The 22,422-nt window shown below is 37.5% G+C and overlaps 2 long non-coding RNA genes across 2 annotated transcripts in view; one reads left to right on the top strand and one right to left on the bottom strand.

The window, feature by feature from the left end:
• Nucleotides 1-5,027: 5,027 nt before the first annotated feature.
• Nucleotides 5,028-22,422, top strand: part of LOC134219569 (uncharacterized) — a 412,937-nt gene continuing 395,542 nt past the window's right edge. Inside the window, exon 1 of the long non-coding RNA XR_009981610.1 lies at nucleotides 5,028-6,568. This is a non-coding gene — a long non-coding RNA (uncharacterized LOC134219569). The remainder of the gene's footprint in view (nucleotides 6,569-22,422) is intronic.
• LOC134207993 (uncharacterized) lies at nucleotides 16,762-17,092 on the bottom strand. Its single transcript, XR_009978458.1, has 2 exons — nucleotides 17,000-17,092; nucleotides 16,762-16,807 (listed from the first exon to the last, which is right to left on the bottom strand). It is a non-coding gene; the product is annotated as an uncharacterized LOC134207993 (long non-coding RNA).

The raw sequence follows: 22,422 nt of genomic DNA, 5'->3' as shown, positions 1-22,422 counted from the left end.
GCGAAACGACTGAGAGAGTATTTTTTCTCGCTGGTTCGTAACGATAGTTAGTTACCCAGCCACCTTTTGTAATCTAATCATCAAGGAACAACCTATCATAGACAATTACATCCTTACCAGAGAAGCCGAAACCTTTGGAGTTTGTGCGGGATATTGTTCAAAACGAGTATTCCAACAACAATTTTTTTAGATTTCGACGGGAAATTTTTCGGCGGTGTCACGGTGATTTTTTGTTGTTGTAAAAATCATCAGAACTTTCACGTGATTTTAAAATATTTTAAAGTTTTTTTTATGTCTACGGAATATTTTTTTTATTATCCATAATCAATTCTTTGGAAGATCCACTGGACATTTTTCAAAAAGTGGAAGGGTTGATCCCCATTTTTGCCTTTCTCGTATACTAAGTATACGTAAAGGCTATATGATCGCTCCAAAAACAAACTTTTTATAGAAGGCCCGGAGACCCATAGTGTTATATACCAATCGACTCAGTTCGACGAATCGAGGTGATGACTGTGTGTGTGTGTGTGTGTGTGTGTGTGTGTGTGTGTGTGTGTGTGTGTGTGTGTGTGTGTGTGTGTGTGTGTGTGTGTGTGTGTGTGTGTGCGCAAAACTACTAAAAAAATGTCACTCATTTTTCGGGCACTTATCCTCAACCGATTTGCTCACAACAAGTTGCATTCGACGCAGAATCTTGTTCCATTGTTTCCTATTTGAAATTGGCCAGATCGGACTATGGGATCAGAAGTTATGGTCAAAATACAAATTCATACGAGAAAATCGCGTAAAAAATGTCACTCATTTTTCGGGCACTTATCCTCATCCGATTTGCTCGCAACAAGTAGCATTCGACGAAGAATCCTGTCCCATTGTTTCCTATTTGAAATTGGTCAGATCGGACTATGGGATCAGAAGTTATGGCCAAAATACAAATTCATACGAAAAAATCACGTAAAAAATGTCACTCATTTTTCGGGAACTTATTCTCAACCGATTTGCTCGCATTTGCAAGTTCCATTTGACGCAGAATCCTGTCCCATTGTTTCCTATTAAAAATTGGCCATATCAGACTATAGGATCAGAAGTTATGGTAAAAATACAAACTCATACGAAAAAATCGCGTAAAATATGTCACTCATTTATAGGGCACTTATCCTGAACCGATTTGCTCGCAACAAGTTGCATTCGCCGCAGAATCCTGTTCCATTGTTTTCCATTTGAAATTGGCCACATCGGACTATGGGATCGAAGTTATGGTCAAAATACAAATTCATACGAAAAAATCGCGTAAAAAATGTCACTAATTTTTCGGGCACTTATCCTTAACCGATTTGCTCACAACAAGTTGCATTCGACGTAGAAGCCTGTCCCGTTGTTTCCTATTGAAAATTTGTCATATCGGACTATGGGATCGAAAGTTATGGCCAAAATACAAATTCATACGAAAAAATCGCGTAAAAAATGTCACTAATTTTTCGGGCACTTTTCCTCAACCGATTTGCTCGTATTAAATTGCATTCGACGCAGAATGTCTCATTGTTTCTTATTGAAAATTGGCCAGATCTGACTATGAGCTTAGAAGTTATGGTAAAATTACGATTTATTGTGAAAAAGAGTTCAAAAAAGTCTAGCACAATTTTTTAGCACTTAGACTTCATCTATTCCCCAAGCAACACAAGTTCAACAAATCTGGTTGCAGTAACCATATTGTGATTGAATCCGGTCATATATAAGTTACAGTGATAGATGTGCAATATAAGTGCTTCTCATGTCGCTCGCAGCAGATTGCATTCGACGCAGAATCTTGTCCCATTGTATCCTATAGAAACTTGGCCGGATCGTACAATTGGGTCAAAAGTTATGGCCAAAATACTAATTTTAAAACTACAAAATAAAATGCCATTTTTGCTCTTATGCTCATCCGATTTGTTTGCAACAAATTGCGTTTAGCGAGAATTTTTTATGCATATAAACAAATATGAAAAATGAGACCAATCCACATATTGAGTTATTTTAGATTTTTCCAAACCTTTTGAACGAACGAGAAAGGCACCATCACCGCTAGGTGGATTAATCTGGGTTTTTAAAGTTTTATTTGGGTGTTTTTTAATCTTAAAATTTAGTTCAATGCCGCGCCGTAATTGGGCAAAAGCCATTTAATGGAATTCCACTTGGTCTTGTTACACCTCAATCCGAATATCATTAGGCCGAATTTAATTTGGCCGAAACGTTTATTTTCCGAAAATGTTATTTGGCCGAAAGCGACATACATAGAAGTGAGAAGTGAACTGCCGCTAACCGCAAGTCAGACTTATCTGTATATGGATGCCATATCCAGATAAGTTAGCGGCAGTGTAAAGCATGACCTTTCGGCCAAACTGAACTTGAAAACAGGGTTGGCCATTTCTCACACTTCGTCTTGAAATGTGTAGAGAACGTTTACACGTGCGTGTGAATAAAGCCGAGAGAAACATGATCGATAAAGAGTGAGAATATTTTCGGTCGCGTGTGTTTTTGTTGCGATTTAGATTTAGATTTAGAACGCAGCCGTAATGAATGCATTTTGGTGAACAGCAAATTTTGTATTCTCCTGTACTCTTTACACTTGTGGCGTTTGCTCACTAACGCCATCTGGTTCGCGATTTGCCCAACTAAATGAAATCAACAGATGTCGTTAGTGTTTGAACGACGATGAATTTGATGAGTTCAATGTGTTATGTCTGTTCCCACAAAGCTTATATGATGAAGAGTGGGTATGACGCACACTCTTCTATACAACGAGAAAATGTATTTCTGTACGATACACTCGGTTAACAGATCGAGAAAAAGAAGTTTTGGAAATTTGTTCGGGAACTTAACAGACATATTTTCAGAATTTCGATATTTTACTTGGAATACTCGGAGTATCGGCTGGAAGTTTTAAAGTTTTACGGAGAACTTCTCGAAATTTAATCGTGAAATGGTATAGAATTTTCAAGGAACTCATTAGTATTTTCCCGGAAAATTCGTGACGCTTGGATTGGAGCTACATTGAAATATTTTGGGGATATCAATCGGAAAATTTCCTAGAAAATTCTTCTGGAAAAATCTACAAATTTGAATCTGCGTGGAAAACTAAAGATTGGCAGTTTTGATTTGATTTTGAATAGCAGCGCACCGATGCAAAAACGTCAGCGGCGGCGAGATGCCAAAAACAGTTTTTTTTACTAAACTAATGATTTCGTGTGTGTTACTTCTACGTGAAGTTAAACGATTTACAATGATATGGAAATGTTAATATCATCTTCCAAACTTGGACGTACATGTTCATGATAGAATTAGAGGCGAAAGTATAGAATTGATAGTTCCGTTAGGATACGGGCAGGCATGAAGAATGTTTTATAGAAGTCGATTTGAAAGCAGGCGGGATATTTTGTGCCATGGCACATATCACGACCTTCCTTCTGCCAAATCGACTTCTATAAAAACATTCTTCATGCCTGCCGTATCCTAACGTAACTATCAATTCTATACTTTCGCCTCTAATTCTATCATGAACATGTACGTCCAAGTTTGGAAGATGATATTATTTTTTTTTTATCTTTATTAGAGTGATTTTTTTCAGTGTTAGAAGTTCATCACTTTGCCAAAAACAGTCTTTTGGGATGTATCAGTGCTACTGGAATTTTTGTAGGTGCTGTACGAGACTTAGATATTACAGTTGAAAAATTCCATTCTTCTTCAAAAGTTTTTACGAAGCTATTCTTTCCTTTCCCCATTTAAGAATAAAAAAAAACTCATATTTATTTGCATCTAACACAGAAAATTATTTTTAATATGGTTACAGCAATTGAGATTTTTTGAAATTTCAAGCAAAAATTTGGCCATAAGTTTTTTTGGAATCTATCAAGAAATAATTAAATAAAAAAAATTAGAAGCATTTACAGTCCCTTCATAAACTAACCCCACAGAAAGTGTCATTCAGTTATCATTAGGGTATCATTATCAAAAAAGGGGTGCTCAATCGAACGTTCTGTACATTGTTTGTTAAAAAACTCGTTAGCAGAATTCCAAATTTATCTACTTGTGTTTTTCTTGGTCTCCCTCATCAAGACTAGTTACGCCAATGGTGGTTCTTGATATGCAAAAATAAGATAGTTTAAAAAGGAGTACTCACACTCTAGAGAGCATCATGACATTAAACGATGTTCCAAAAATAGCTTGGGATTTTGAAAAAATATTTCCAATTTCATAAAAAAAAATTCTAGAAAAGTTTTTGTTGTTTTATGGAAAATGTTTAAACGATAAAACAACATGTGAGTTTGAAACGAACCTTGACCAAAAAAACAAAAAAATCGGAGAAAATCGCAGCTCCATTGACATATTTGGGATTATTTAGAGAAGCCTGGAACATGTAAAGAAGAATAAGACATTTCTGGCATTTTGCCAGGCTGGCCTATCCTGGTTAGAATGCTCAAAAAAACTTCAACATACGAATTGAATTCTTGAGATGAGCCAGCCCAAAGCTGCAAGTCTCTATAGTAAAGATACAAAAAAAAAAACAGAAATAAATTCAGCGATTTGAAGGAAATCCTGAAGAAATTTAAGAATTTCTAAAACAAATTGCAGGGTTTTTAGTTAGCCTTGCAAGCAAAGGCGTAGGATTACCAATCTGGAGATGGCGAGTTCAATTCTCGGTCCGGTCAAGGATGCTAAACCAGACAACCAGTCTAATCCTGGTAAAAGAGACGTATTAAAGTAAAATATGAAATGCTTCTCTAATTACAATTCTAATATAAAGTTTAAATAGTTCTTCATAAAAAAGCATAGATGAAATTTGGTTCAGTATCTTACATTATGCAGAGCTTTACTTTTCTCATAAGATTTGTTTCTTGTCGTATCTTTTGGAAAATCTATTAATTTGAAACTATTACAGATTACAGCTTCCAGTTGTGTCTTCAACTCATGTATCAAATTCGAAAGCTTTAGTCAAGTTCTTATTGGAATTATTGTAATTGATTTCCAAATTTCCAAATCATGGGGCAATAGATGGATCACATTTTTAAATGCATTATTCACATCAGTTTCAAAATCCTATCATTATTTGTTTTGAATTTAAATTAAACGAATCATTGATCTTAAAACAGGACACATTATGAAACAATTTGTTCTATTACCCGTCAAGAATCCGTTTCAACCTTCATCGGGAAGCCCCTCGGTTCTCAAATTGGAAAGAAAGTTTTACCTTCTCTTAGCTTTTACCGTCATTAAAGCTTCAAAAGTTTTCGCTTTGCATGTATTCGCCGACACACACAACCGCACGGAGGAAGCCATGTTGGGTTACCACCACATGCACACCCCGGACGACGTCTCTCATCGCAAGTAGGTGGTGGTGGCGAGGGGCCAGAGAGAAAAACCAATTGGCCCAACACACAGCGGCATCGAGATGCGCTGCCGAGCTGCTGACTGTAGAACGTTGGCGACGAACCCATTTAGATGAGCGAGAGAAGAACGTTAATCTTAGTAAATGACATCGACCACGGTAGACGATTGGAGAGTGCTCCGTTTCGCTAGGTTTTGCCGATGGTGGACGACGACGGCGGCTGCCATGCTGCTTGCTATACCGGATCAATACTTAGTGCGGAGGAATTCCAAGGCGCTTTCTACTTAAGCTGATTGAATTTTTCTACTTGAGAGGATATATTTTTTTCGTCTTGATTGGCTCTATTGCTTCGATCGGAAAATTAGATCGCGTTTGTGTGCTGTGTTCGTGCTGGATTGCAGTTTGTTGTCGAGCGGAAGTGAATCAAAGCATGAGTGTGGTTTGGTTGATTGCGTGCAAAAATATGGGGCTGAAACTGCGGATAGAACTTTCGGCGATGTGTGGTGAAAAACGTGACTGATCCGGCTATCGATTTTTATCGTTTCAGATCTGATGGAATGATTGCAGTTGCCGTTCAAAAAGGTAGGTATTTGCATTTGATTCGCTTGCTTTGTACTCCTCGCGCCTAGGAACGATTTCAGCCGACGGTGTGGCATTTTGATGATGCCGACGGTAAGAGTAACGTTTGAGATTATTTTTATAAAGACATGTTCATGTAGCGATCCGAATAACTAATGGCTCATGGTGTGTCGCTTCCCTGGCTGTGTTAACACTTATCATATCCTTATCACCGAAACCAATAGACTAATCTAAACTCCCATGCTTTCGGAGGAATCAATTTACTCGCTCTAATTCTCTCCAGCCGACGGCTTGCGGTTCCTATTCTGGAAAATTAGTCACATCGCATTGAATTTCCCGCGCAGCTAATTAATTTTGTTCCAATTACCGTGCTCGCGCGCGTTCGCAACAAATCGCGCAAATGTTTTACCGCGACATTTCGCGATTCTAGAACTCGGTTAGATCTTGAGCAGCCGGTTAGTATTCACATTTTGCGATCAGTTTCCCCCGTGAGGTCCGAGTGGTTACATCCTCGCCGCATGTAGAAGGGTCATCTTCCAAGTAAGTGTCGTTGGCTAGAATCAAGTGTCAATCTGTTAACATATTTTATTGGAATAATGCCGTACCGGCGGCAGCTTTCGTACGAAGGTAAGTACCCGACAAATGCAATAATTTAGCTTGCCACTGTACCAATTAGGATAAAAAGGGCTATCAGTGTTGTGAATGTCAATGGCAATTTAAAGTCTCATGAAATATGCTGCCCATTATCATGATTCCTCCCACCCACGGGGCTTCCTTTGAAGTTCATACTCGAATGGTGTGTGTGACAATTTTTCGCTTGCCATTTTTACAACCCGCCTTGAGATGTTCCCCGCCATCGTGTGCTGTCTCCCCAATACTCCAGTGGGTCAATGGTGGAGCACTTACAAAGATTTGTATGCGCGCTGTTTTTATTTTTATTCCTTCAGTCAGACATCCACCTCGCGTCGCGCTGCAGCTTCATGTTTGGCGGTTGCTCTTTACTGCTTTTGCAACCCGTCAAAATACATATAAAAATAGATGTTTATATGGGTTGGTGAGGATTGATAAATTGCGCGAATGGTTTGGACAGCGCTTTCAAGTGGTTTGGTGGTGTGGCGTTACGTGTCTCACGTTTCTCCATCGCATTCGAATCAAGTCACGAGAATCACGCCTATAAATTTGCATAATTTTGGTTACAAATTCCTTTCTATCTACAAACATCCGCGGTATTTCATTACGCACAGTGTGCCATGCATCTCCGTGGAAACCCAACAGCGAACAGTGGCATGTATATTTCTCCATAGCCTGCTTAAACGGCGAAGATGTATCTCTTTTGTCATAATAATGGATCGACATCTATATGCTGATGAGCGGAACGTATCACACCACCCACCGACCGCACTATTAAATGACGCCCTCTGTGGCGTGTGGCCCACACACCTCCCTTCATGTGCAAAAAAAACGTGCCTAAATTGCATGACGGAATCACGGTGGCTCGGTTAGGCACTGCATGCTGTGACACACGGCCCCAACTCACATGGAAGCCCCTGAATAACACCACGGGAAAGATTTTCAACGGGCCATAATGTATGTATGAGAGGAAAAAAAAAGGGAAAATCACGTCAGCCTCACCACGCGTTATTTTCCGCACATTGCACAACGGCACAGATGAAGGCATGAAGCGCGCATGCAAGAAGAAATTTCGGTCAAATGCCTACGATCGATGGTGTACTATCAAAAATAGAGCACCAATCTTATCATAATTTAGTTTTGCTCTTGACGTGGGGTTGGTTCTCGTGTCCTGCACGGCCTTCTCGTTTGGGTTGTTCTTTTTCATCAGGGATGTAGTGCGAACAATTTACAAAATTCTTTTCGTATTTTACATTTATGTGCTCAGTAAAATTACGAGAAAACAAAAATGATCGATTTTTCTTTGGTTCCGTTTATAAAAAGAAATCCCAATAAAATCCCAAATTTGTCATACATAGAAAAACTTTAGGCAAATCGTAAAATTATCGGAATCCCTTTGTTTCGAATATTACAAATTTTGACTACCATGCATTGCTTCAGAGCAGTATACCAATGTTTGCATTTTACGCCAATATTTTAGTTTGAGACAACGATGGTTCAAAATATGTTTGGAAGACTATCATACTTTGTTTGACTTCAAGGTAAGTCCGAATCTGGATGGTCATTAGAAAAAACTTTGTTTTGAAAAATAATTTTAAAAAGCATTTATACTTTGTGAATAAATATAGTTTGAAGTTCTTCCTCTTGGTGGCGCTATTGTTTATGGGGACTGTAACATGAAGCTGAATACTCAAAATGCTTGAAGGCGAAGAATAAGCCGTTAAATATTTTCTGAAGTATAAGAGTATGCAGTTTTTCGAAAAATTTCGTTTCAAGGGATTCGAAACGAAATTACGCGGTATTTCAAGGCATTTGAACATGGCGAAATCTGTTTTTTTTTTCATTACGTTTTATTTTGTATAATTCCGAAAAAGTTGTCAGCGAAAAATAGCTTTTAGTGTTATGAACCAGAATTCTGCGGAATTTCGAAACGATTTTTTTTACCAACACCAAACCTTAAAAAAACAAGTTGCATTGTAGATTATAAAATATACAAATTCTATTCTTTATCAACAGATAGTTACTTTGTTGAATACTACTTACACTTCCGGTCTTTGGGGTCACCCTCTAAAAACTGTAGTCTTATGTCCGATTTGCGATCTTCTTGGCTTGTTCGAAATATTATGAGTACATTATAATCTTGATATATTTTATTCTTAATGGAATGTATGCTTATATCAAAGTTGCACTTTTTGTCAATAATTAACCTTAATATTTACCCCTTGATTTGTGAAAAATGTTTAGATACAATTTTATAGCATGTGTGGGCACAGGACTTTGAATATACACTCTTTCAATATCAGTTTCAGTCTTTCTTCTCAAAAGTGGAATAATGGGGTCACCCAGAGTAATGGTGTATCGGCTATTAGTTTGGTATAACCCTCCAAAAAATAGTATTTTATTTATATCTCAGCCGTTTATAGAACGATTTGGATTGTGAAGCACTTGGAAATCAATGAGTTTAACTTACTTTTTAGATATGTGATTTGATTTATTTACATTATATTTGTAATACAAGTGTAAGCCTTGCAACTAAATTGGACATGATGTGCTTCATATGCACCAACAAGAGCTTAAATTGGTTGAACAATGCATTAGTTATGAGCAAATTCATTTTCTTATCCCAAAAGGTGACCCCAAGCTTTTGACCAATTTGACCTTCCTTTCCTGTTGTATGATTGTATTCCCTAACCTCGACCAAACCGCGAGTTTTCGGTTCCCAAAACTAACATTAGTGTATAATAATCATGAAAAATTGTATTCCGGCTCCGTAACGCTTCACGGCAAATGAGCCTTCCAAATAAAGATAGCCAAAAAAAAAAAAAAAAATTTGACCGATGTGAGTATTTCAGTGAATATAAACAAATTATATGTTTTCGACTTCTTTTCAAAAATGGTATCAAAAGAGTACATATGGATTGGATCCTTTTCCCACAGTTTCTTCGGAATTTTGTCCACTTATTATCCAGGAATAATATACGCTAACATATTTAGATTGTATTTGGACACAATTTTTGCATACATATCAAAATTTATTTTTTCATTTCTTTGTTTTACTTGAATATGGAGACGAATATTCAGTTATTTTGTTTTATAAACCCAAAGTAATATTACTTTTATATGATGTATAAGTCATCCATATCGGGTCGTTTTTTTTTCATATGTGAATGAATAACGAAATAAACAAAACAATAAAAACTTCAAAACTTGAATAATATGTGTAGACAAATAGGGAAGTAAACAGAATTATCCCAAACTCGGAGGAACAAATCTTTTAAAAAAAATCAATTTCTGATGTGGTAGTAGCCTACGATGTTCCACGCATCGTTTCACAAATCTGCTCGATTAGGTTGCAGTAGCTCACACATCCCTTAGCTTAGCGGATACTAAGCAAAACCATGATTAAGGTGACCGTTGAATCTTGGGCATGATTTCTACCAGAAGGCGGTTCTGTGTTTGTTCTGCTAACTGTGCCATTCGTGGAATGTTTCCTCATTAAAGTATGTGTTGTAAAAGCATTGAATCAAGAAAGCCTTAAGCAGGTTTCAGAACAATTTTCTGTAATGGCATTGAATGATCATTCAAATTTTAATTTCATAGGAAACCAACGATTGGAACTTGGGACTAGTATTTAAGCTTTAATGTGCACATTCTAAAAAATCATGTTTTAAAAGGTCAATAACGTTGCCATTCACGTCCTTTTGGTCATCGGGGAAGGGAAATAGAGACCGGGAAATGTTAAAAAGACCGACGAATTGTCTGCATCCATACGGTCATTATAGGAATCATATAGTTACATTGTTAGTAAGTGTAAGATCTACCAAACAGAGCCCTGGATTAATCCATTTTCGAGCTAGGGCAATAAGATGTGGTAATTAAGAATTCATCGTATTTAGTCCTCGCAACCAACAGCAGTGTTTGAAGTGTAACAACATTAACTTTATCCTGCAAATAGTTGGAAGACTCGGATTTCCACCGTTTGAAACAACCGTGGAAACAACTTTCCAGCAATTAGTTGAAAAAGCATGGGTGCCCGTCCTAGGCTGAACAGATCGCTGGAAAATCGAGTTAAGGGTTTCAATGCGTACTAAGTCTTCACGAACTGTTAACAATAGTAGTGAGAGGAACACACGGAAATTCTTGTTGCCGAACAAATTCTTTAGTTAGAAGTGGTTTTGTTGATAGAGCTAAATTCCGGGTTTGTAGCTTTACTGGCGATATTCTAGAAGCAAGACAAGGATGTGGCTAGGACTCCGTTGCATTACTAGGGCTCTTGGGAAAACAAAACAACCCAAGTAACATTTTCAGTTTTATGGCGCTCTTGAAGACCATTATTTACTCTAAAAGAGTGCCTTAAAACCATTATAAAAAAAATGTGACTTGAGAAGAGCTGTATCGTAACCGATACTGCATTGATTCTCAATAGTAATTGAGAAATTCGACAGGCACTTATACACTAAGGGTACGGATATCGCTATGTAGATCAAATAACTGGTCGCAGTGGCACATCCGAAAAGGGAAAACAAAAAAGTGTAGGGAATGCTATTATACACTTTGATTAGGATTCACCTTGGTAAATGTACTATAAGTAACGAGTAAGTTTAAATGTTGCATATTTAATCTCTAGGAAGCTGATTTTTGAAGTAAGTTTATATCTTTTGAGTGGGATTGCTTACCAAGCAATTATTCTAATTCTTGTGATTGCTGTTTGCAAGAAACCAATCATATTCACTTTTGTATCAACAGAAACGTAGGGAGTGAGTGCTAGTAGTGGACCCCGTGCGTATAATGGACCCCCTGAACAAAATCCCAAATTAAACGCTGGAATCGACAATTTTCTGCAAGCTTCCGTCGGGTGAAGTTGCTTCATGTAACAGGACAGCAGCTTTATACATTTGTTATGGACAGGGAAACAGAAATATAGTTATATTAACTAATTTGTAAATGTAAATATGCTAAAGGGTTCATTATTAGCACACAAGGGGGGGTTTATTCCAGGCAAAAGGAACATGTGGGATTGGAGCATGTAAATCAAATGGGGGGACCATACTACGTATATAAACAAACTCGACGTTGCGTATTATGGGCCCGGGGTGGCCAAAATAGGCATGCTAGCTACATAATTTTAAAGTGCTTTTTTATTGTTAAAAATTGATGTTTTGGCTAGTTTTATGTACGAAACACAATGCTGGTACCTGTTGCTTGTCATCTGGTGCAGCAGAACTACAATTTGTCAAGAGGCTCGCTCTAGTGAAGCGACTGAAGTAAATTTTAGTCGTTAAGTTAATTACTAGCACTCACTCCTTATTTCGTTTTCTACTTGAAAACTTCTTTAGTGTTTTGTTTAGTCGATAACAAAACACTGAAGAAGATTTCAAGTAGAAAACGAAATACGTATCTGTTGATACAAAAGTGAATATAGCGGAAGTAAATGGAATAATAAAGTATTTTAACCTTGTAATATTTTCCCCTAAGACGCTCAATATTAATTCATTGAGGCATATTTTTGTTGATCAACAGTAGTCAATTGTACACAGTAAAATATGATGAAAACTAGTCGTGAAATTCATCATTGAGTGCGAAATTCAGCAACAGAATGTGTATCATATCATAATTTTAAGTTTCATTGATATTTCAATTCAATTTGTCTGCATTTTACACGATTTTAGTGCAAACCTCGATGTACGAGATAATTACTTTCAGCTTTTGGTGGAATGTCTTCTCCTGTCAAAATACGGGTTTGTAAAATTCCATTGAATTCCACCACTTTGAAGAGGAGTTAAGTGGTGGAATTCAATGGGATTGTACGAACGCGTCTTATGACAAGTGACCAAATATCAAATTTCTCTGCTCATGTCAGCTCTGCGGTTTTCGTATTTCTAGCTAAGGCTCGATGCTCACGTAGCGTCATTTAAACGCAGAGTGCACGTGGCGTCAAAAAGACGCAGGTGTGCACCGGGAAAAAGCGGTAACGCAGCGTCACCACGCCGATGCACACCAGCGTTATTTTAACGCTGCATGCACATGGCGTTGAAAAACCGCTACGTGGGCATCGGCCCTAAATTGCACAAATTGGTCCAGCGGTTACGGAGTTACATATTTGAGAACAGAACAAGAAATTAGTCTTGTCTTGTCTTGTCTTAGCACATGCACAGCCAGTATTGAAAAGCATCCTGGAAATGTCGATTGTATAGCCGAGCATTTTCTTGTCAGCATTAATATTTGCAGCATATTATAAATATGGCACAAGTATTAAAAAGGCCAGGCCCACCGTGCAGGCTTGAATTTGGGAGAAAATCCAAAACTCCCCGGCAATCAGATTATTTAGTAATAAATAACATGATCAACGAAGAGTTTTGAATCTACGAAAGGAAGAAACGGGGACAGCCGTACCAACCGTTTCACATTCAGGGGGAAAGTTGATTGACGAATCGTTGGGAGTGACTTTTCTAAGAAGATTAATGTACACTCCATGGGTCCTCGACGTCTTGGGATGGGACACAGTTTTTAGTCTAGTGCCCTGGCTCATACACTGATGGGAAAAAGTATTCGCATAAATTCAGATAGATTACCAAGAAAGCATGACGAATACTTATGTAGATCAGTGTACATATAGGCCTAGGCTTAAGCGCCATTACTCGCTCTCTGGAACGAGAAAAAAAAAGAAAAAGAAACGAAAGCGATGAAAAACAAGCAAAAACTTATAAGACGATAAAATTATACCATATTTTTACTTACAATCTCCATATTTTCCGTGCTTGGAATCGTTCTTTTTTAATTACTCCCGTCAAAACACAATTTATTGAAATTGCTTACCACAAATGTTCGCGAAAAGTGAGTGAGGAGTAAAAATGAAGAAACGATTTTTGCTCATTCTCCCAGGTTCATTCTAGAGAAAAGAGGAGTGAACTTTATACCAATAGTCTTTCGGATCAGTTTGTTAATCGTAATAGAACTTCAAAATCATGGTGATTGTTTGAAGAATGCAAAAACAGAGTACACAACTTGAGTAAAAATGGATTTAAAATTACTACCAGGCCAATCGTTTTATATTGTGACAGATGGCGGTAATTCCTTATAGTTTAGGTTCGCTCTTTGTGCAGAAGGTTATTTAGCAATGAATATTAAGTTGTGAAGTGAACTGCCAGTGACACAAGAATTCTACATGGATGGAACGCTCAAAGATACTAGTTTTGATAAATATTCATTGGAACAGGAGTAAGGTTTTGTTACGGCTTGATTTAGTTAACCGTCATTACTCGATAATTGTGCTAGAGTGTTAAGCAGCTAATAAAGGTGTTCTAGCATTTAAACCTGACAAATTGTCCAGAATTTTTTAATTGATAGATTTTTGGAAAATTTGTAGAAGAAATATCCAAGCATTGTAATTGAAATGAATAAAAAAATGTTGATGTAGCATCAAATTCAATTGTACAGATTCTAATGAGGTGGAATAAAAAATCATGACGACATTTTAAACGGTGGCATGTAAACCAAAGACCGGCCGATCGTTCTGCTTACTGAATAAAACACGACCGCACTCGATACAAATTGTTACTTTCTCCTCTTGTTAGATTTTTTCAAAATTGAAAGCAGTTCAAAAACACTAAATCGACTTGAGCCACCACGAAATTCTACTAGAATTTGCTGAAAACTTGACAGGAGGCATAACAATTGCGATTCTGGGCTTTCCGGTTGAATTTTGATACTTTTTGAAAACATGTATACGTCTACTATATAATGCAATGCTTATAATGGGAATAGAACCATATTGAAATAAATATATTCTATTGTAATAGATAAAACGATTAAAAGAAAAAACGAAACCAGAAGAAATAGATAGTTAAAAACAATATTTGTTCTAGAGATGGAATTGCACAGTAGAAACATAGATATAATTATCAAGATGTTGGGGTCAGAACAAATTAGTACTCATTTTATGGTTCCACTGTACTAAGACATCGGTACCCAGTAAAACAAAGCAACGCTTCAACATAAATTTGGATTTTCTAATTTTTCATAGTTGCCATGGTTATCATCCTCGCTGTTTATCTTGCTGTTTATTTATTATTTTCCTGTATAGTTCGTGGGTGTTCATGAAAAATGGTAAATTTGCTTATCCTTTTAACTTTAATAAATTTGTTTCAGCTCATCGTACGTTATCGGAAGCTGGCGGAAGGAAAGAAAATCATCTTTAACTTCCATTCCTAAAGCCGGAACTTCTGAATAGAACGACTGAAAAAAAAAACCCTTCAACGAAAGGTGGACCAGTTTCTAAATAGTAATTTCGGTTAAATCTTTCACTGTTTGTGACAACGCCTATGGCTTAGGATCAACACATTTCTTGTTTGTTTCACAATTTTTTTGCCTCCTAATTTTCCATAATCTATTGTAGATTACTTGCCCGCAAAACGCGACCGTTTGCTACTATTTGGCCTCCAATAGTATACCGTAATTGCACTGACATGCACCTGCCAATCTTGCCTTTGACGTGGGTTTGAATATCGGAACCTTGAGTGATATTCTGGAAGTGTTAGTACTCCCGGCCGTAGAATGGTCCTGCAGTGAAATCTTTGTTTTAAGGTTTTTAAAATGATTGAAACTTAATCGCTTTTTGGCGATTGGAAGTTGTGCGAATGTGAATAAAGCCCTTACGCAATACAACGGAACGGGCCATATATTTTGTCAAATTTTCCGTTTCCGTCGCCGTTCCGCTGAATTGCTATTGGGGCTTAAGCCTTAGTACATCAGTTTTCAAGAGAAGGCCGATTTAATGAATGTATTATATCTATGTCACCGTACTTATAATAGGTAGTATCGCTAATAAAACTGAAAACCGGAATATGGGACTATCGAAGTTGGATTTTTTTCGTATTCCGTACGTTAAACCTAACTTCTCTAGTAATCCGCTAGTTTAATTAAGGGTTAATTAGATTAACGCATCACTAGTGAAGTTAGGTTTGACGTATGGAAGGCAAGAAAATAGCCAGATGTCAACAAGTAGGGGAGAACGGTCCAAAATGCACCCCTTAAGCTTTTTCGATGTTTTCGCCCATATAAACAAAAATACCCAACCATTTCAACGTATAGGTGCAAAATTTACAAACCCAGCTACATTTCACAATGATCTCCTATTCAAAACAATAAGGTTTTCATGACTTTCTAACGCATTTAAAAATGTTTTAAAAATAGGCCTGGGGCAAAACGCCCGAATGGTGGTTTAAAATGACTCAATTGCATGCAAAATGATGGTGAACGCATGGTTGTTTGTTTTTTCTTAATGGATTGAACTACAATCTTACGGATGTGGCGGAAGAATAACAAATCGTTAAATTAAAGTGAATATGAAGGGATTTTGCTAAATTTTTCCAATGGAGCTCAATGATGGATAACTAATTATGAAATGTAATAGTAATATTCGTTCATAAATGTACTACAACAGATTATATGAGTGAGGCCATTTTGCCCCAGGGGTGCATTTTGGACCGTTCTCCCCTACAGGGACGGATACACTTTAAAACCGACAGAAGCCACCATTACCGTACGTGAAAAGCTGAATAATACAGGCTGAATTTCATGAGAGTGCGTCGTTTGTCTCTCTTAATTAATTGCAAAAATATCATTTTCTCAATTCGTCCAATCAGGTGAACACATTCAAAAACTGTTTGAAATATGGTAAAAATCAAGAAAGGCTATCATAAATGCATATCAGGCCATTGTGAATAATTATAATTATAATCGAATGTTCCTTTGTTAATTGAAAATCCTCTTCTTCAAGACAAAGTAAAGCTTATGGAAGTTGAAATTTTAAATATTCAATGTTTTGGAAAACATTTTTCTGCTAAATTGAAACATCAAGGGTAAAAACAATGGACTCTACATTACAAACTACATAGTTGATTATGGATGGGTTTCAGAGTTTGTTGCATTGCATTGATTGTAAAAAAAATATGTGAATTATCAAAAGTATTTGTAGTGTCCAATTTGCCTAATTTGCTCCACATAGACATAGATTTCGTCGTGCGATAAAAGATTGGTTGATGCCGAATGAACTTCCAATGAGGGTATGCAAATCACGTAAAATCATAAGGAATTCGTTGTGGGAGTCACTTCGGATGCATAAGGAATGCTTTCTCGAACTGCGATAAGAATTCATTCTTTTCTATTTCCATTAAAAACTTCCCAAAAAGCTCTGCAGAAAATTCCAAGTTTTTTTTCTTCAATTTCTTCATGTTGCTAAAAGAGAATAAAATAATTATTAGGCGAGACTTGTGGCGTACAGATAGTTTGGTAAAATTTATTCAACCAAAGAAATCCTTCAGCTTCCATTTCTGAAGGTTGTTTATGTTTAAAGAAAAAACTTTCGGAAATGTTGCTATGACAGCAGTGCTAAACTTTGTTCTAAAGGGCTAGCAATAGAATACGTACCGAAGCGACGATTTCATTACTGGGTACCGAAGATCGTTCATAACGTACGAAACTGGAACCACATAAAAATCACCAGTTTCATATTGATTGTTGGTAGAAAGATGAAAGCAAATCATAAGCATACGAAACGAACTATACGGTAATAGGTGGATATTCTTTGCTATCATTTCAATATTTTATAACTTCTGACACTCGCCGCATTGCAAAGGACTGGATAGTGACGCAATCGTGTTATTAGCTTATGATTTCAAGAATTATTTTTTCACTATGACAGTAAGTACAGGGTATTAGATAGCTTAAAAGGAATAACTCACCGAAGATGTTTGACGGACACTACATATGAACAAATGTGTTTATAACAAACCGTGCTCCTCAAATAATTGCCGAAATCGCTTAAGTCCCTTCCTTCGTATGATCTATTTCTCCTCGATTGTGCAGTCATCCTTTGTCTTCAGCTGCGATCCGTAATCGTACAACCTTCCACTATAACGAGTAGTTCTGCGCCAAAGATTAAGATCAGTTTCAAACTATAACGTCTTCTTGATGTGGTTTTGCGTGTGTACACCATTAGGTAGGTACTTTTGATAAAAAAAATTCCAAATCGACGATGAAAAAATTGCGGGGCGAAAATTTTTGACGTCTGTTTATTTCAAAGCATGCTGCGTCTCTTCCGGAAATACTAACAAATTTTTATATTTGAGAACAAGAAATTAGTGATAAAAAACTTGATTTTAAGTCCAAAATGAAAAGATTTGGTTACATGAGGTAATGCAAAATGCAAGTTTAATATTTTTTCAAAGGGAGCTAATCTTGATTGTTGATCTTTAGTCTTTTTTTCTATTCTTGTGAATAATACTCCAAACAACAATGATTTTCATAAAATAACTTTGCCCGTTGGTTTATCATGATTATTTTTTAAGTTGACAGAGACTTTTATAAGCCTTAACGATGAAAAAATGTACACTTTTTATATATTTTACATTTCGAATCCAGAAACAGCTTTATATATATGATATGAGTTCAAATATGATGTCCACTACTTTTTGAGATTTCCACCGGGACCAGATTCCGAATGCCCTAGGACCATGTCAATGCTGCCAGGTTAGGTCACTTTCGAGCTCCTGATCGTAAAATTATGACATATGATGTGTCGCAAGTTATGTTTGGAATTTTCGCAAAACTGGTCCACCGGGACCGGATTCCGGATGCCCTAGGACCATGTCAATGTGGCCAGGTTAGGCCATATCAATTCCCAGAGGCCACTTTCGTGTTTCTGATCGCAAAATATGACATATGATGTGTCGCAAGTCATATTTGGAATTTCCTTTCCAATTTGGCCATCACCGGATATAGAACCCTTATAGTCGGTTCGGGAAGGGCGAATAATCCCTAGACTGGTTAGAAAAAGTTCCATTACGGGCAGAACATAACCGATATACATCCCCGAGTTGATTAATCGCAGTGTTAGGTAATTTTAACAGCATAGACTAAAGATTCAGTCGGCAATACAATCCGGAATAACTCCGGGACCAAGTGATCAATCCTAATTTTGAGTCACTTGTCATAATCTAGAAACTTATCCGGTTCTTCTGAGAAAAAATTATACAAATCGGTTCAGAAACGCCAGAGATATTCAATTTTTAAGTTAATTTTTACCCCTACCGTCAGACGTATACCGGATAAAGGTTAAGAGTAGCATCAAATTTTGACGACCACTAACATACACTTTTTGTGACTTTAAATCATTGGATATTATCGTTCAAATTATTTTGATGTTAAGCAACATAAAAATGGTAAACTTAACGATATATTGATTGATTTTAGTTCGACTGAAAATGATTTAAAATGGGTTCACATTTGCATTGCCCGACGTTTCGTCTCGTTTATTGTGTCTTTTTAAAGGGAAAAGCTGTCTGCCGCTTTTCGTGTATTGTATTGATGTTGAACAGTGCTCCTCTGAATTTAAAATTTATGTTAATGACCAGCAAATTATGTGTTCAAGTACTAGAAGCTCCAACCGTAGCACATGTGTTCATAGATGTTAACTATACGAAAACCGCCAGACAGTTGTTCCCTTGAAAAAGACCCAATAAACGGGCGAATTGTGGGGTAATGCAAATGTGAACCCGTTTGAATAATTTTCAGACTGAAAATGCCAGGATCTAACGATATACTTAGCTAAAATGCTGCAGGGATAAACCTTGTAGATCCTGTTTCTCTGACATTTCAGCTGCTTTTATTATTCCACCTGAACCCCGTCCAGGTGTTCAAGAAAACTTCATGAAGTCCTGAACAACTGTATCCATCGTTCTCGTTTGATTTTCCGTAGCAGTTTCTTCTTTTTCTTATTTTTGTTTCAACAATAACAGTTAATAACACTAGAATTCATCCGTTCAGATAATCGTTGTTATTATTTTTTCAAATGGCTTTATCTCATTGCTTTTAAATCGATTTTATCAGTTTTTCACCAACATATTGGCCATCTCTTGTAGTTCCTGCGCATTGCAAAATATTGTGTCTACAGATACTGATTTTTTGCTAGAGCAGTGGTGGAAAACAACGGATTTTGAAAAATGGTAGTTTGAAGTTTGAGTTTGAATTAAATAAACCGACGCAATCACGTCTACCATGATGTCACCAGCCGCGTTATCAACCCAATAATGCCTCCGAGTATTTGTCTTTCATTCACGTCTTAAATTCAGGAATATGAGATGTTGTCAGACCTCCAAATTGTCCTGGAGTTTGGGTCAAATGGTCTACCGAATCAACCACGAATGATGCCCCCAGCCACGGTATCAACCAAAATATGTCCTCGAAGTAATTGTCTTTCATGTGCGTCTCAAATCCAGAGATATGAGATGTTGTCAGACCTCCAAATTGTCCTGGAGTTTTGGTCAAATGGTCTACGGTTTCAACCAAATTATGTCCTCCAAGTAATTGTCTTTCATGTGCGTCTTAAATCCAGGCATATGAGATGTTGTCAGACCTCCGAATTCATTATTTTATTCTGTGTTGAGTGGAAGATCTTGAGTATTCCTTTTAGCTATGCATGTTTTCTTTTAACCTGCGGTTAATGAGGAAGCGTCATAATCAGTTTAATAAAAAAATAAATTTCCCCATACTAATTTGCATGCAAACTTGAAACGGCTTGTGCTAAATCAGTTTTTATCCAAATGAGCTCAATTTTGCGGAGGACACTCAGAACTTGATATAGAGTCGGATAAGCGTTGTGGAGCAAAAACGATTTTTTGAACCACCCTAACATCTATAGATGATAGTTTGCGGGCAGATTATGACCCTTGATCAAGCTACAAACAGTAGCTGTGAAGTCATGCCGACGCACAAATCGTACAGCTAACTTTTGAGGCTGGCAGAAAGTCTCGGGTAATACAGTAAAAATGTGTACCACGGTAGCTTGTATTCGTGTTGGAAGTGACAATACTGGAGCGAATTGGCATAACGTACGTAGTGTGTTGTATGCTTAGCTTAGCTTAGCTTGATTGACTGTACACATCGTAATAACGATGCCGGCCACGTCCTCACAGCCAATTTAGAATTAGAGAAGGAAAATTAGTCTGACACTCATTGCTACAAGAGACCGAGGAATCCTCTGCGTCTCCGTGAGTGCCACGGGAAGGGATAGTTGGTTGCCTTGGTAAGCGACTATTTATTTCTTCGGAACGGCACCATATTCATACTGATACGAAAACCCAACGCACGCCTAAAGCATTTCACAGAATAATAAATATATTTTTTCTCTTCCCGACGACTTAAGCACTCACTGTATTGGTCCGCTCGATGGCTTCTGTCAACTAACGAAGATCGCGTTTGTCATAACCGGACCAAAGCGCATGTTCCACCGCACACCCATTTTTTTTCTTCTTAACACGACGACCAAACCAAGCACTGTACTGAATTTGCCCGATGGTCTCTGCCAACTCGATCGTTCTGCTGTCCGAAACAAGTGAAAACATGCACTGAACTGATTAACTTTATTACCGGCCGCGCAACGCAGAACACAACAATCAACGTACGTAGTGTGTTGTATGTTCTCATAGCTGCCATGTCAATTTGTTGTTGAGCTGCAACCCTAGATTTGAGACTTTGGTAGACAGGGAAACTATACTTCACAGAAAGAGATAGTAGTTTGGGGTGTTATCTAGTTCTGGTTGAAACTATTATTTGTGTTATTTTTTGGGTTGGGAGAAAGCTTGTTGTTTTTTTTTAATGTCCTCGATGATAGTTTGAATATACTTGTCAACTTCTCTTGCAAGTATCGTGATGTTTATTTGTAGATCGTCGGCATACAGATGGTAGTTTGCTTTTAAAAGACGATGGTAAGCTGTGGTAAGTTGCACAGACTGAACAATAATTCGCTTAAACAAGATTCTTGCGGGGTACCATCAGATACATCACAGTCATCAGACACGACGCCAGCTAGGCGAACTTGCTTTTTTCGTTGTGCAAGGATAGGTGATAAAAGGTCACATGCAGCTAGGGAGAAGTAAAACTTTGCATTCAAGATCAGTTGACTAACGCAATTGAAAATCAGCGAGAGATAAATTAGGACTATGACGGTCCAATGGTTCCACCGAAACCGTCGTAGATATAATTGACGAGTTTAGGCAGGGCGATTTCTTCTTCTTCTTCTTCATTGGCATTACATCCCCACACTGGGACATTGCCGCCTCGCAGCTTAGTGTTCATTAAGCACTTCCACAGTTATTAACTGCGAGGTTTCTAAGCCAGGTTACCATTTTTGCATTCGTATATCATGAGGCTAGCACGATACTTTTATGCCCAGGGTAGTCGAGACAATTTCCAATCCGAAAATTGCCTAGACCGGCACCGGGAATCGAACCCAGCCACCCTCAGCATGGTCTTGCTTTGTAGCCGCGCATCTTACCGCACGGTTAAGGAGGGCCCCTAGACAGGGCAATGGTCCTGCTGTATCCTTTGCGGTATCCAGACTGCTGTTTTGCAAGCAGTGTAGCAACTGGATTGTCAAGATGTTTGGTGATTTGGGCTTAGGATTTACGGTGGTGGACTTAATCTGTAGATTTAAAAAACACTTTAATAAAGATTTAAAAAAAAGCTCGACTAGTCGAGTCAAGTACGAGACACTGAAGACGGCCTTACCTTTGAGGTCAAAATACGTATCTGTCAAGATACAATTAAGTGGTGGAATTCAATGGGATTGTATAAACTCGTCTTATGACAGGTGAAAACATTCCACTAAAAAGCTCAAAATAATTTTCTTATCAAAAGCTTAGGATTTTTCCTAGTATTTTCGACATTGTGGGGAGCAAGCTGATGGGCCTGTAGTCTTTTGGTTGAACAGGATTCGAGACTTTGGGAATCGACGTAATGATTGCTTTTTGCCAGTTAGATTGAAAGGTCTTCGAGATGGGTTCGAAAAATAT

This window comes from Armigeres subalbatus, chromosome 1, assembly GCF_024139115.2.
Source record: "Armigeres subalbatus isolate Guangzhou_Male chromosome 1, GZ_Asu_2, whole genome shotgun sequence".
Classification (NCBI taxonomy): domain Eukaryota; kingdom Metazoa; phylum Arthropoda; class Insecta; order Diptera; family Culicidae; genus Armigeres; species Armigeres subalbatus.
The sequence above is the reverse complement of the archived record's forward strand: the minus strand, read 5'-3'. Positions and strand labels throughout refer to the sequence as shown.